Below are 12,704 nucleotides of genomic sequence, written 5' to 3' on the forward strand. Positions count from 1 at the left end.
TCCTTCTTAAATATCGGAACAACATTAGCAAGTTTCCAATCCCTTGGGACGATACCCTCAGCAACACTACTCCTATATATCTGTGCGACTGGCCCCAACAATTCGTTAGCACATTCCCTGAGGACCCTGGGATTGATATCATCTGATACTGGTGCTTTTCTTGCACATACATTTCTTAGAAGATTTAGGACCTCCACGTCTTCTACTTGAATATCGTTGAGGGTTTTATTACCCCATCCAACACTCGTATATCGAATATCATTATCTCCATTAAAAACCGACGCGAAAAAGTCATTGAAAGCACTACACATGGCTACATTGCTCTCTAACCTAGACCCTCCTATCGAGAGGTGGCCTACCGTCCCCTTACATCCATTACTGACGCATCGAAAAAATGATTTTAAGTCAAAGATAATGTTATCTGCCAACCTAGATTCAACTTCCTTTTTACTATCCGTTATCACTCTCTTCAACACTCTTCTTTTATCAGTAAACAATGATAGGTCACCTCGTCCACTTTTATACTCTCTGAATGCTCTTTTCTTTTCAAGATAAAGGTTACGCTCGCTATCCGTGAACCATAGAGGGTGCGATGTACAAATACGCTTTTTTCGAACAAAGGGTATGACGTCGTGCACAACAGAGGACAGCTTCGTACTAAATTCTTCCCATTGACTTACCACCCCTACTGATTCCAACCGGTCTTTGAAAACTTCCGCTAACCTTCTTCTCAAAACATCAAAGTTAGTTCTTCGAAAACAAGGAACCAGTCTTTTGTTATCGACCTTACCCGAGGAAAAGTTACAGTGAAATCTGACGATACGATAATTACTGGAAGAAAACTCTTCCCCCACCGAAACATGTTCAACAAGATCCTCAGAACTAGTAAGAACTAAATCCAAAATAGCAGTACCCCTAGTGGCTTCTGATACATGCTGATACAAAACATTCTCGAACACCAACTTAAGAAAGTCTCTTTCATACTGATCTCTAGATGAAAGGTTCACCTAATCAATACCTGGGTAATTGAAATCCCCTAGTATGAGAACCCTCTTACGCTTACACATGTAGGAAAATTCACCATGGATGAAATTTGTATTATTTCAAATTAGTTTATTTTTGCGTAAATGATTATGGTTTCGTTGAGAAAATGTCAGTTGTAGCTTCCAAAATACGCATTCTTGTAGTGATAAAAATCGCAAAAAGTGGTAGCAAGCAGTTTTATTAATTTTATTCTGTTCATGCGGATAAAAGTAGTAATGAGAGAGTAGCCACCCAAATTAATCACAATTGAAAAGTTCAACGTTTCACATCGTTTTCAACAATAATACATGTATCAAGGATATAGGTTCATGTTGTAGCCCTACTATAAACTTAAAAAAAATGAACTAAAGTACGTGTGAAAAATATTTAAATATTTGTTTGAAACATTCATTCCAGAGAAATCATGAGCGCAGTCACAGGGCCGGATTAACCATTAAGCAAAATAAGCACGTGCTTAAGGCATCAGTACAAAAAGGGCATCACAAAAAGATATCATATGGTATTTTTTTTAATGCGCGATTTTTTTTTCAACATTGAACGTCCGATAGATTCTAAAGCCGGGTTTTCCTAGGAGCAGGTTTCCTGTGCCACGCGCAACGTGATTCACCCAGCGCGACACGCCGTCCACTCACCAGTAAGAAAAGCAGCATGACTGTTTTCCCACAGAGCGCAATACGCCTGACGACAGCGCTTTACGTCCGGCGTGATTGGCCGACTGCTTCTGGAGGAGTCAAATGCGTCGTGCGCCGCGGTTTTGCCGATATTCTCTTCACTCTTCTGTGTTTTCTTTCCCTTCCCTTCAAACCGGAGCATGCAGACTACAGAGTAGCTGATGCCAAAGCCATATACTTTATATAGCCGCCCTGATCTGATGCGTCTCGCTAGGAAAACACAAACGCGTGGCGTGATTGTGTAACACGTTTCTGTCGGCGCGAAATAGTCTAATTCGGTTCACGCTGCGCAACAAACCTATTCCTAGGAAAACCCGGCTTGAAATTTTAAGAACACTTGATTAGTAGTAGTTGAAGATCATTATCACAAGGATGGCACAAAAGATGAGAAACTAATAATATGGCAAACTAGACCACATTATTTTGCTAAGTTTTTTGATTAGCTTTTCACAATTTTCATAAAGTACGCCCAGGGCTGTCTCTTAACATTATCACACGCCCGCATACAAAGCGATTTTTCTGAGAGAGGCACTACTACCTAGCTAAAAATTCCTACCTACCTATTTGCATATTTACTCTTGAAAATCGGAACCAGATCTAATTGTCACTTGGTTGCCAGAAGTGCTCAGGTGGGCCCATGCGGTAAACCAAGTTCTACACAATGAGGGCATGATTTTTGTGGGTTATTAGTGGATCAACTGTGTAGTTTGATCTATAGAAGTAAAAGAAATGCTAACAGGTGTAAATTACAGACTTGAGAATGTATCTAAAAATAAAAAATACCCAATATATATAACGGTGAATCGTCAGAAATAATATACCTACTGGCAGGGCCGCAACTGGATACTTAGTTAGCCGGGGCAACCACTCATTTAGGCACCCCCCCCCGTAATGCTGAAGGATAGGTTGAACGGTTAAATCTGCGCCCCCTTTTTAATGCGCCAGGGGCACCAGATTCGCCTGCTCCCCCCATCCCCACTACTTGCGGCCCTGCCTATTGGTAATATTATGGCCATTCTAAGATTCAAAGGTTTCTCCTTGGAGTGTTGGTACAGTCTTTATCTCATCAACCGTTCGTCGTAGTGGTATGGTTCTAATTTTTAAAAATTCTCAAAATGTGACCAGAAATTACCCTGTACGAGTTTTGAGGATGAAAATAAAGTGTACACAAAATAAAAAATGAAATTTTTATACGATCCCTTCCTCCCCCCGTCCTCTAACTTCCAATTAGACAGTTGTTGCTCTTTCTCTTCTGAGCCCAACAAACAAATTATATGTTTTTAACTCCATTATTTCCTGAGATATTTAAATTCAAAATCGGAGACCAGTCCAGGCTTAGAATTTCACGGCCCAATGCAAAAAAAAAAAAAAAATTGCGGCCCTCTCTAAAATTTTTTTATGTAGTTGCTCCCCGACTTACAAACTTTTCGAGTTAAGAACATAAATCTTGAAATTTTGTTTTCACGAAAAGAACGCATTCTATTACATTCATTTTTTTTCATTATTTCAGGAACGCGTTGATAGTCTGGATAGTAATCAAACACGATCCATTGAGAGAGAATGACATTTAAATAAAATTTACAAAATTCATAGATTATTAATAATAATTGGCGCGTGGTCCAGCTGCTGGCACTTCATCGTTGCTCGAACCATATTGAACAGTCATAAATTTTTTTCATGCTTTTAAAGCGCTTCATCATCTCTTTATCAAATATACGTTGCAATTCGATAACTTTGATCATTTTTCGAATTTTTTATTGATGTTTTTGTTTAATTAATGTAAATTAATAGAAGTAAAGGAATGAGGTACTAGAATTTCATGACCCCCACAAGAGTGGGGCTGACAGGCAGGGTCGTCGTAATAGCATCATAGGCCAAAGGAATTTTTGGGGGCCCTACCTGAAAAAATTCTCGAAAAATTCGTAAATTGAATCTGGTAACCCTATCTGAAGACCACATAATCAGTATTTTCACTTATTTGTTCGATCATCCATATTGCCCGAATGTTTTTGTGGAAAGAAATAATTATTTTTTCTACATAAAATCGATTATTGCAAATGTACGAATTTTGTTACCAAAATTTTCGTCTCATAAAAAAATTTCAAGCCAAAAAATGACAAAGAACTCTTCCTATCTCTCTTTCATCATCTCATGAGTTGCTTGAAATTTCGAGATTAAATGGCAGCACCAGCAGTATATAAATCAAGCCTCCGGAGAGAGTATGACGTCAGCGGTCTCCGCCTTGGCAGTGCTAAGAACTGTCCCCCCCAACATCTTTTGTCGGAACATCACGTGACTCGGCGAAAACAAACACGATCCCCCCCCCCCCGTTATTTTCTTATGGCATAAATAGGAGTTTAAAACAATAAATGAAAAAATAATTTCAGCACGGACGAGATAATTCCAAAATTAATGAAAGTTATAATTTCAGCATTAAAGAAAGATAATTTCAACATTAATCGGAGAAAATATTCTATAATTAATGTAAGAGATAACAATAAAATTAATGAAACATAATTCCAAAATTAGTGAAAGAATTAATGAAAGAGATAATAATAAAATTAATGAAGGATAATTCCAGAATGAAGGAAAGAGATAATTCCAAAATTAATGAAAAAGAGATAATTCCAGAATTAATGAAAGAGATAATTCCAGAATTAATGAAAGAGATAATTCCAGAATTAATGAAAGAGATAATTCCAGAATTAATGAAAAAGATAATTCCAGAATTAATGAAAGAAATAATTCCAGAATTAATGAAAGAAATAATTCCAGAATTAATGAATTAATGAGATATAATTTCAGAATCAATGGCAGAAATAATTCCAGCATTAATAAAAGAAATAACTCCAGCATAAATGAAAGAAACAAATCCAGTATTGATGAAAGCAATTATTTCAGAAGTAATGAAAGAAATAATAATTAATAAAGGAAATAAATCCAGAATTAATGAAAGAATATTCAAAAAATAATGAAGGGAAATCCAGAATTGATGAAGGAAAATTCAAGAAATGATGAAGGAAATTATTCCGGTATTAAATGAAAATAATTTAATCTTTTTTCACCTTTAGATGAATTCTCCATCCTTTTTTTAAATCTTTAAAACGCAATATTTAGAGACCGAACCGTACATTTCTTTGGAAAAATTGCCAGGCGGGAAGTTTGTTCTCACAGAGTCACGTAATTTCCTTGCATTTGATGTCGCTGCAGTCGCGGAGGCTGGATGCGCCCTTAGTAATAAGTCCGACCAGTAATGTCGTCTGCTTCTCTCCAGGTTACTTGTTTTGGACTTCTCCTTGTGTCCTTAAAAAATAACCGAACTGGCAGTTCGAACTTCCAGTTCTGTTTGTGAGCTTAGCTTGTAGGGAACCGAACAAACCGTCTGTCGTCTGCTCATTAAGAGGCTCTTTGTTTTCGATGTCGCCTTATGCTCAAATAAAATAACCGAACTTAAAGTTTAAATTTCCAGTTCAGTTCACGAGCTTTGTTTATAAGGAACTGAGCGGAATAAAGAATATAGTTTTTTTCACTTTGAACTTCATCATCATCACATGAGTCACTTTTAAATTTGACATTAGATGGCAGCACATTGCTATAAAGTGCAGTGTGGAAAAATTCACTTTTTACGATCTTAACTGTCGTCTGCTTGTTTGGAGGTCCTTTGTTTTGGATGTCTCTTTGGGTCTTGAAAAAATTACTGAACTGGAAGTTTGATCTTTCTGGTCAGTTTATAAGCTTTGTTTATAAGGAGCGTAGCTGAATGAAGAATTTAGTTTTTTATAGCTGAGCTTTTCGTCATCACCACATAAGGTACTTCTAATTTTGAAAGTAGGTAGCAGCACCAACAATATTTTTAAAAATGAATTTCTTAAAGTATTCTAGAGTATTAAATTAATTTTAATTCCCTTAAAATTGTTAGTGCCATTGTGAATTCGCTGCAAATGCTACAAGGCAAAAAAAACTGCTTTGGCGGACGACGTAACATTTCGAGTCACCCGGTATATACGGATTTTGCCATTGCGTAACGCAGTGACAAAACTGTTCATGTGAACATAATAATGATTAATTATCAGGATTTCAAGTCCATCGGAAAATATAAATAAGGGGCCGTTCAAGTATTACGTAAGCAGATTTTCAGCCATTTTTGACCTCCTTCCCCCCCCCCTTGTAAGCAAAACACTGATCCCCCCCCCCGTAAGCAGCTTAGAATATTTCATATCTTCAAAAAGGGGTGGTCGATAACGTAGCCACCTTCAACCCCCCCCCCCCCACCCTGTCATCAAAAGTGTCAGCAAATCCGAAACCCCCTCTTATCAGTTTGTTGACTTGAATTTCGATACGGTGAAAATCTGATATTTCGTTGGATGACAAGTTACCTTCAAGTGGCTTTTTGGTTCATAATGTGGCCGCTCATTATAATGGAGATCATTATAATGGGGTTTGACTATATTCCCACCAAAAAAAATCTGATATTTTTCCACTAAAGTAATTGAACTTTTGCAATTTGAACTGAAAACAGTCTTTTTTATAGTGATTATGTCATTTTACTTTTATAAATTTAAGAAGGAAACAAAAGAAAGAAAGGGTGGGGAGAAAAAAAAGAAAAATGGCCAAGAGGAGCTCTGTTGTGCGTAAATGCCATGAAATTCCACTTGTGCGCAAGGGGATTCGGGCCTCACTCTCAGTTTTATGACAAAATTTCACATTTATGAGACGTTTGACTACGGTCACGATTAACCTCTATACATAGCTTTCAATATTAAAATATTTCATTTATACGAAGCACAATTTCAATTATTTGACACTTTCATTTTGACTCGAACTCCAAATCTTTGCCATTTAGACATCATTTCCAACTTTCAAATCCACGAGATTTTTGCAGATTGTGAAAAATGCGTCGCTGAATTGGTTTTGCATGCGTATTATCATTTTTAGGTATCAAATTTCAGGTTGACTGATACAAAGATACGCATTGATCCGGTCGGTTATGGACATTTCAAAGTGAAGACTTACGTGAGAATTTATTGCACTTTTTTTAGAAATCAGCAGATGCAGTGAGTCTCTAATAAACGGAGTTAAATTGCTTTAAATGTGGTCATACGCCATTTTAGAATTTTCTTCTCTAATGCCCACAACATTGTTCTTGCAGGATAGGAAAATTGTATTGAAATTATTTGGGATGTTGCAGGCCAGCAGCAGGCTTACGTAGTAGGGCAGTTAATAGGAAGCATTACAGTATACATTAAAAAAAACTTTAAAGATGTGGTGTCAATCTTAGTCCTACTAAGTCCCAATACATTATCTGCTTGGATTGCATATAGACAGTGCCGTCTTAAGGCGCACGCCTTAACTTTGATTTACGCGGTAGAACCTCTCTAATCTGACATTTTCGGGACCTAGGCAATTCGGATCCAGTTTTTGTTATTTCCCAAGTTGACGTATTTAAAGCAGTAATGTTCTTCTTTGAGTAATTGGATTCATATTTTCCTTTAAAATAAAATTAATAAACCAATATATATATACAGTGGATCGCGCTTGTAAAATTTTCAAAACCTGTCTTAAAAATACTGTAAGCGGGAAAACGCTTTAAACGGGAAATCTCAATGAGAATTACTTAGAGTTGAGACCGCTAAAATAAATCGTACTAAGAGGGAAAACGTTATAACCGGGAACGTTATGAACGCGATCGACTGTATATATGCATATAATAATAGATAATTTAATTTGAAACCATTTTTCCAAATTACATAACGTTACGTGTAAAAAGATCCCTTTACTTATTTTTTGTATGCATTCGGCTGATCTGAAAAAAATATTTCTTCTGAAGATTGTAATAGTAGATTTTTCTGATTCCAAAAGCTGAAACGGAATTTGAGTAAAGAAAAAACGTCAAAGTCCGCGGTTGAGGGAAAAAAAATTCTCGTCAGAAGTGTTCGGATCATGGATATGTTAGAGAGGTTCTACTGTATTTCAAATTCTTTACGCAATTGTATATTTCTGTATAATAAAACATCTCGCACGTGCATGAAATTTAATTTTATGTTTTAATTTCTTTTAAAACTTTGGTTGATTAATTTCAACATATTACATAAATTACATTTCCTTAATGCTTATAAAAATTTTATTTTATTTTATACAAGTATGTTCGAATGTGTCAATTATTTGTTTCAAAAGTTAATTGAAACGGTCATTGCCAATATGGGGGGGGGGGGTTATATCTGCTAGATATTTTTGGACTCTAATAATTTTTACGATTTCCTCATCTTGTTCGCAGTTTTAGCTTCCTGGAAACAATTTTCGTTTTCTTTCTTGAGAGAAAAATAAAATTGCAGTATTGAGACACAGATATATCGCCTCTATCTCTGAGGGTGTGTATACATGTTCTTTGTATACCAATTTTCATTATTTGACCAACCGCAGCAAACATGAGTTTCAACGAGCTGTGTCTTCTGGGAAAAAGACCGGTCACTTCAGGCTAGAATAAAAATACACAGACTAAAAAAAAGAAAAACACATATGAATGGACAAAACCACAACAGCCCTCTGGAGGATAGCATCGTTATCTCTACAACAGCTAAAAGCCGTACAAGAGAAAAGGGAAGAGGGGTCTCTCCTCTATTCAAAAATGGATAAACAAGTGTGATGGGAAGTATCTCCAATGAACAGATGATACCTCCCACCCTCATTCCTGTCCGAATTTCGAGGGTAGTGCTTTTAATCTTTACCAGGTTTCAAAAGCTGAAATGTTAAAAAGACGCGGTTCTTGGCTCAAACTATGACTGATCAAACATTCCGACTGATTCAAAGCGAAAAGAGACCGCCATTTGTTCGCAAGCTATTTGATTCCTCGTTTTTTTGTCCTCTTCATACCTTCTGCGTTATGCAGAAGCTGCCAGATGCTGACAAAACATCGTTATACAAATTCACAAACGAAACTATTTAAATGTTCGAGTAGCTTTTGGTTTCTTCTCTTCTGCTATATACCTTTTTCATTTTCATCAGTGAAAAGCTTCTTCCAGCATGCTTAGGAAGACGGATATACAATATATAAATTCTAAATTTTGACAATTTTTTACCACTGAACTTCTGAAAAAAAGGTAAGGCATTTATCTCTGATTTTTTCTTTTTCCTAATTTAATTATTTGAAAAGTACAGTACCTATATTAGAGATATTTTGTTTCATGAAATATGAGTTCATGCATACATTTAGAACACAAAAGCCCGAAAATTTAGGATATAAGCTACGTTGCAGCCCTGGTAGCTCATCATCTGCTAAGACAATGAGTTTGCTACTATTAAATAAATTATACCTGAGGTTTAATATGATTACAGCTGGTGTTGTTAATATTCGACAACCTATACTAGGGCATATTTTTGACTTATTCAAATATTGAAATTGCAATTTTGGATTTTATTTCTGTAAGAAACTCTTGGTTCTAAACAAGTAATAGCATTAAAGAGCTCTAGTAATTTTAAATTAATCTACATTTTCAAATACAGTCCTAACGTGTTTCATTCAAGGCCGCAGCGAGAGGGTGGACCAATTCAATTCGCCGACAATAGCCCCGGCAAATCGTCTAGGGACAATTTACTGCCGAATCCCTTTCGGGGTGGGGGGCTAATGCGGGTTTTTTATTGTTTATGAAGAAATATTTACAAAGCAAGACAAAAAATATGTACATGATATATACATAAAGATCTCATGCCACTATGTAAACCGACATTTTTTTTTTTATGCACAACCATTCATAGCCCTGATCACAGTTTGTCCCGGGGTCTCTTGGGCCGTGACTTGGTCGCTCACTTATTGTTCAATGTGCCGTGTTGCTGCCTGTGCTGCCAGTCTGCTGGATCTTCTCGTAGGCTGCTCTGGTCTAGATGTGTGGGTGCCTATGTCTATTCTCCTCCTGTGTAGTTTTTCAATGCCCTCTTTTTCGAGGTAGCGCACGAGATTCTCAAGGGTTCGTGATTCTTTTTCGCGCCGGCTCATCCTCCTAAACCACTCCTTCACCAGCTCTTGCCTTGGTTTGATCAGGTGGAAGACTTTTGTGTAAGGGCAGCTGGTGGCATAGTGGAGTGGTGTGCCGACTTCTCCGCACATACATTTGTTGTTGTTAGACGAGAGGGTGGACCAGGGAATCCCATTCCCCCCTACCCCCGAAATGTTAGAAAATTACTGATTTTTATGGGATAATATGGAAAAATCTATTGTTCTCTATCACTTTGGTACCCGAAATACTAGTCCTTCCCCTCCGAAATAAATTTAATTTATAGTTACGGTCTTGCATTAATTCAACAGAAACAGATTAAAAAATTCGAAAAATAATCAAAGTTATCAATGAATGAATGAAAAAATGATGTTATCGAAAAATTATCAAAGAATTGCAACATTTGATGAAGATGAAATGCTTTAAACATATGTTAGTAACGTATGCCTGTTCAATATGATTCGACCCACAACGAAGTATAAGTAGGTGGACCACTCTAACCATTACTAATTGTTTATTAATTTTGTCAAGTTAATAAAAATTCCCTCTCAATGGATCGTGTTTGATTACGATCCAAACGATGAACGCGATCCTGAAATAACGAAAAAATGAGTGTAATGAGATGCGGTCTCTCTTTCTGAACAATATTTTCCCTTTCAAGATTTATGTTCGTAACTGGAAAAGTTTGTCAGTCGGCAGTCGGGGAGCTACTACAAAAATTTCTTTTAGAGGGGGTCGCAAAATTTCCTTTGCACCACACCGCGAAATTCCTAAGCCCGACCCTGAGGAAAAGTGAGGCGAATTTGAAGATTTTTCTTTCCTATCTGCTTGTCTTTTGTATTAAGAGATGGTATTTTTTTTCTGCTCGTAATATGTAGGGAAATTGAATTTTTTGGATGTTATGCCGAAACTAATACGTATTTGGAAAGAACAGTGATTTGCAGTGGCGGATCATGATTTTGGGAGGCCCCAGGCGCAACCTGATCTGGAGGCCCCCCTATCAGGGGCGGATTAAAGGTAGGGGCTGTCACACACACCCCCCCCCCCCCCCGAGAGCAGAAAAATTAAATGGAAAAAAAAAATGTTTTCTACGTTTTTGACTGAATAACAAACCAAGAAAATAAATTTGCTTAAAAAAGGGGGAAAATTCAGAATTTTTTCCAAAAAAAATCAGAACCGTCCTGAAAAATTGAACACATGGTCACAACCACCGCCCCCACCCACAAATTTGCGTTTATCCACCACTGCACCCTTTTGGCCCTAATAAGAACGAGATGGTTCACTAAAATGAACAATATTATGAAAAATCATAACTTTTTTTTTATTTTTGCATCACCAAAACCATAAACACAAAAATAAGATAAGGAAATATAATGATATTCTCTGGTACTAGATGAAAAATAATCACACTCCCATTAAAAAAAAAAAAAAATCACAGTAAAATTCTGCATCATATTTTTAGTAATCTAAGATGTCCGTCCTGGTGCCTTCAGCCACACGGCAAAAATGGAGATCCGTCATAGTTTTAGTAATTTAATATTACTGATTAATAAAGATTTGATAATATCTCAAATATAATATATTTGATTTGATATAAAGATACTGATAATATTTAATAGAAAAACATTTCTTCAATAGAGGGAAGAAATTATATCAGAGTAAATATAAGAATTATATTTTTAATGAAAGAAATTATTACAGAATGAATTAAATTTAATGAAAGAAATTATTTCAGAATGAATTAAAATTATTTCAGAATGAATTAAAATTATTGTCAATGAAAGAAATTATTTAAAAATTTTTTTTTAGAAATTATTATTTTTTATTTGTTTATTCTATTTTATTTTTACTATTATTATATTAATTATTATTATTTTCTCTTTCAGCCACCTCGTTGGGCACTCTGCCTGTTGTGGCCTTTGCCTTTGCATTATTTGTATTCAGAGTGAATAAAAATCTTCTATATTATGCCCCCTCCCCCGTTTCGTTTAATAACGAAAAATGCCACAGTATAACATTGTGGCCCGCGTACTTTATAAAATGTTTCAATATGGCCTGCTATGCCTCAAAGGTTCCTGCAGTAGACTCTCGCTAATCCGGTACGTATTAGACCACGGTGTGCCAGATTTTACCGAAATTGCTGGATTAACTTTGAAGAAACCCATTGAAATAATATATGAAATTTCGTGCAAAGACATAGTCAGGACTTGATCAGCAATTAAGAAATATTAGAACGTGTTAAGGGGTTAGGGCATCAGGAGAAAAGTGACACCACACCACCTAAATATCCTGGACTACTGGACGTGCTGGATTAGAGCACGACCGAATTCTCGAGAGACTACTGTAGTTGAATTGAAATGCTCAAATAAAAATTTATCAGATAATTTATATATTTTTAGTTTTGCTTACCGTTATTTTTGGAGATTCTGCAATCTAAATCCTAAAGGAAATCTTGAGGATCGGCACGAAAATTTTTTTCATTACAATAACACACATTACAATTACATTAACAATAAACACTTTTCGGTCTGACACAAAGATGTTGTCTACCCAAGCCTCCTTGACCAATCCAAAAATGTAGCTCTTTTTTTTAGAAAGAAGGAAAAGAAACCCCCTTGATTGTTTTCAGCCGGGGAGGGAGTGAAGAGAAACAAAAAAATCACGTTATTCAGAATGCATGTCATTCAGCATTCATTTCAAACCCCACTTTTTTTTTGTCATATGGTCGTATGGTTCCAGTCATAGATTGCAAATGTATATGTTGTTTGAACCAGCTTATAGTATTTCATTCAAACAAGTGGGAGACAAAATCACAATAAGAGCTCTACTACATTCATTTTAATTAGTACGACTGTCTCTTCCTGTCGATGTCGCCGCCTGCCGATAGCCATCTTGCCATCCATTATACTGTATGAGTTACTTACCCCGACCCGGCGAATGTGATTCGCCATACGGGGGTTCCCCGAAGGGAGCCATTATACTGTATACAAAAGCTTACACC

This window comes from Pholcus phalangioides, unplaced genomic scaffold (assembly GCF_987345545.1).
Source record: "Pholcus phalangioides strain wild (caught in Gottingen) unplaced genomic scaffold, Ppha-v1.0 ptg000008l_1, whole genome shotgun sequence".
Taxonomy (NCBI): domain Eukaryota; kingdom Metazoa; phylum Arthropoda; class Arachnida; order Araneae; family Pholcidae; genus Pholcus; species Pholcus phalangioides.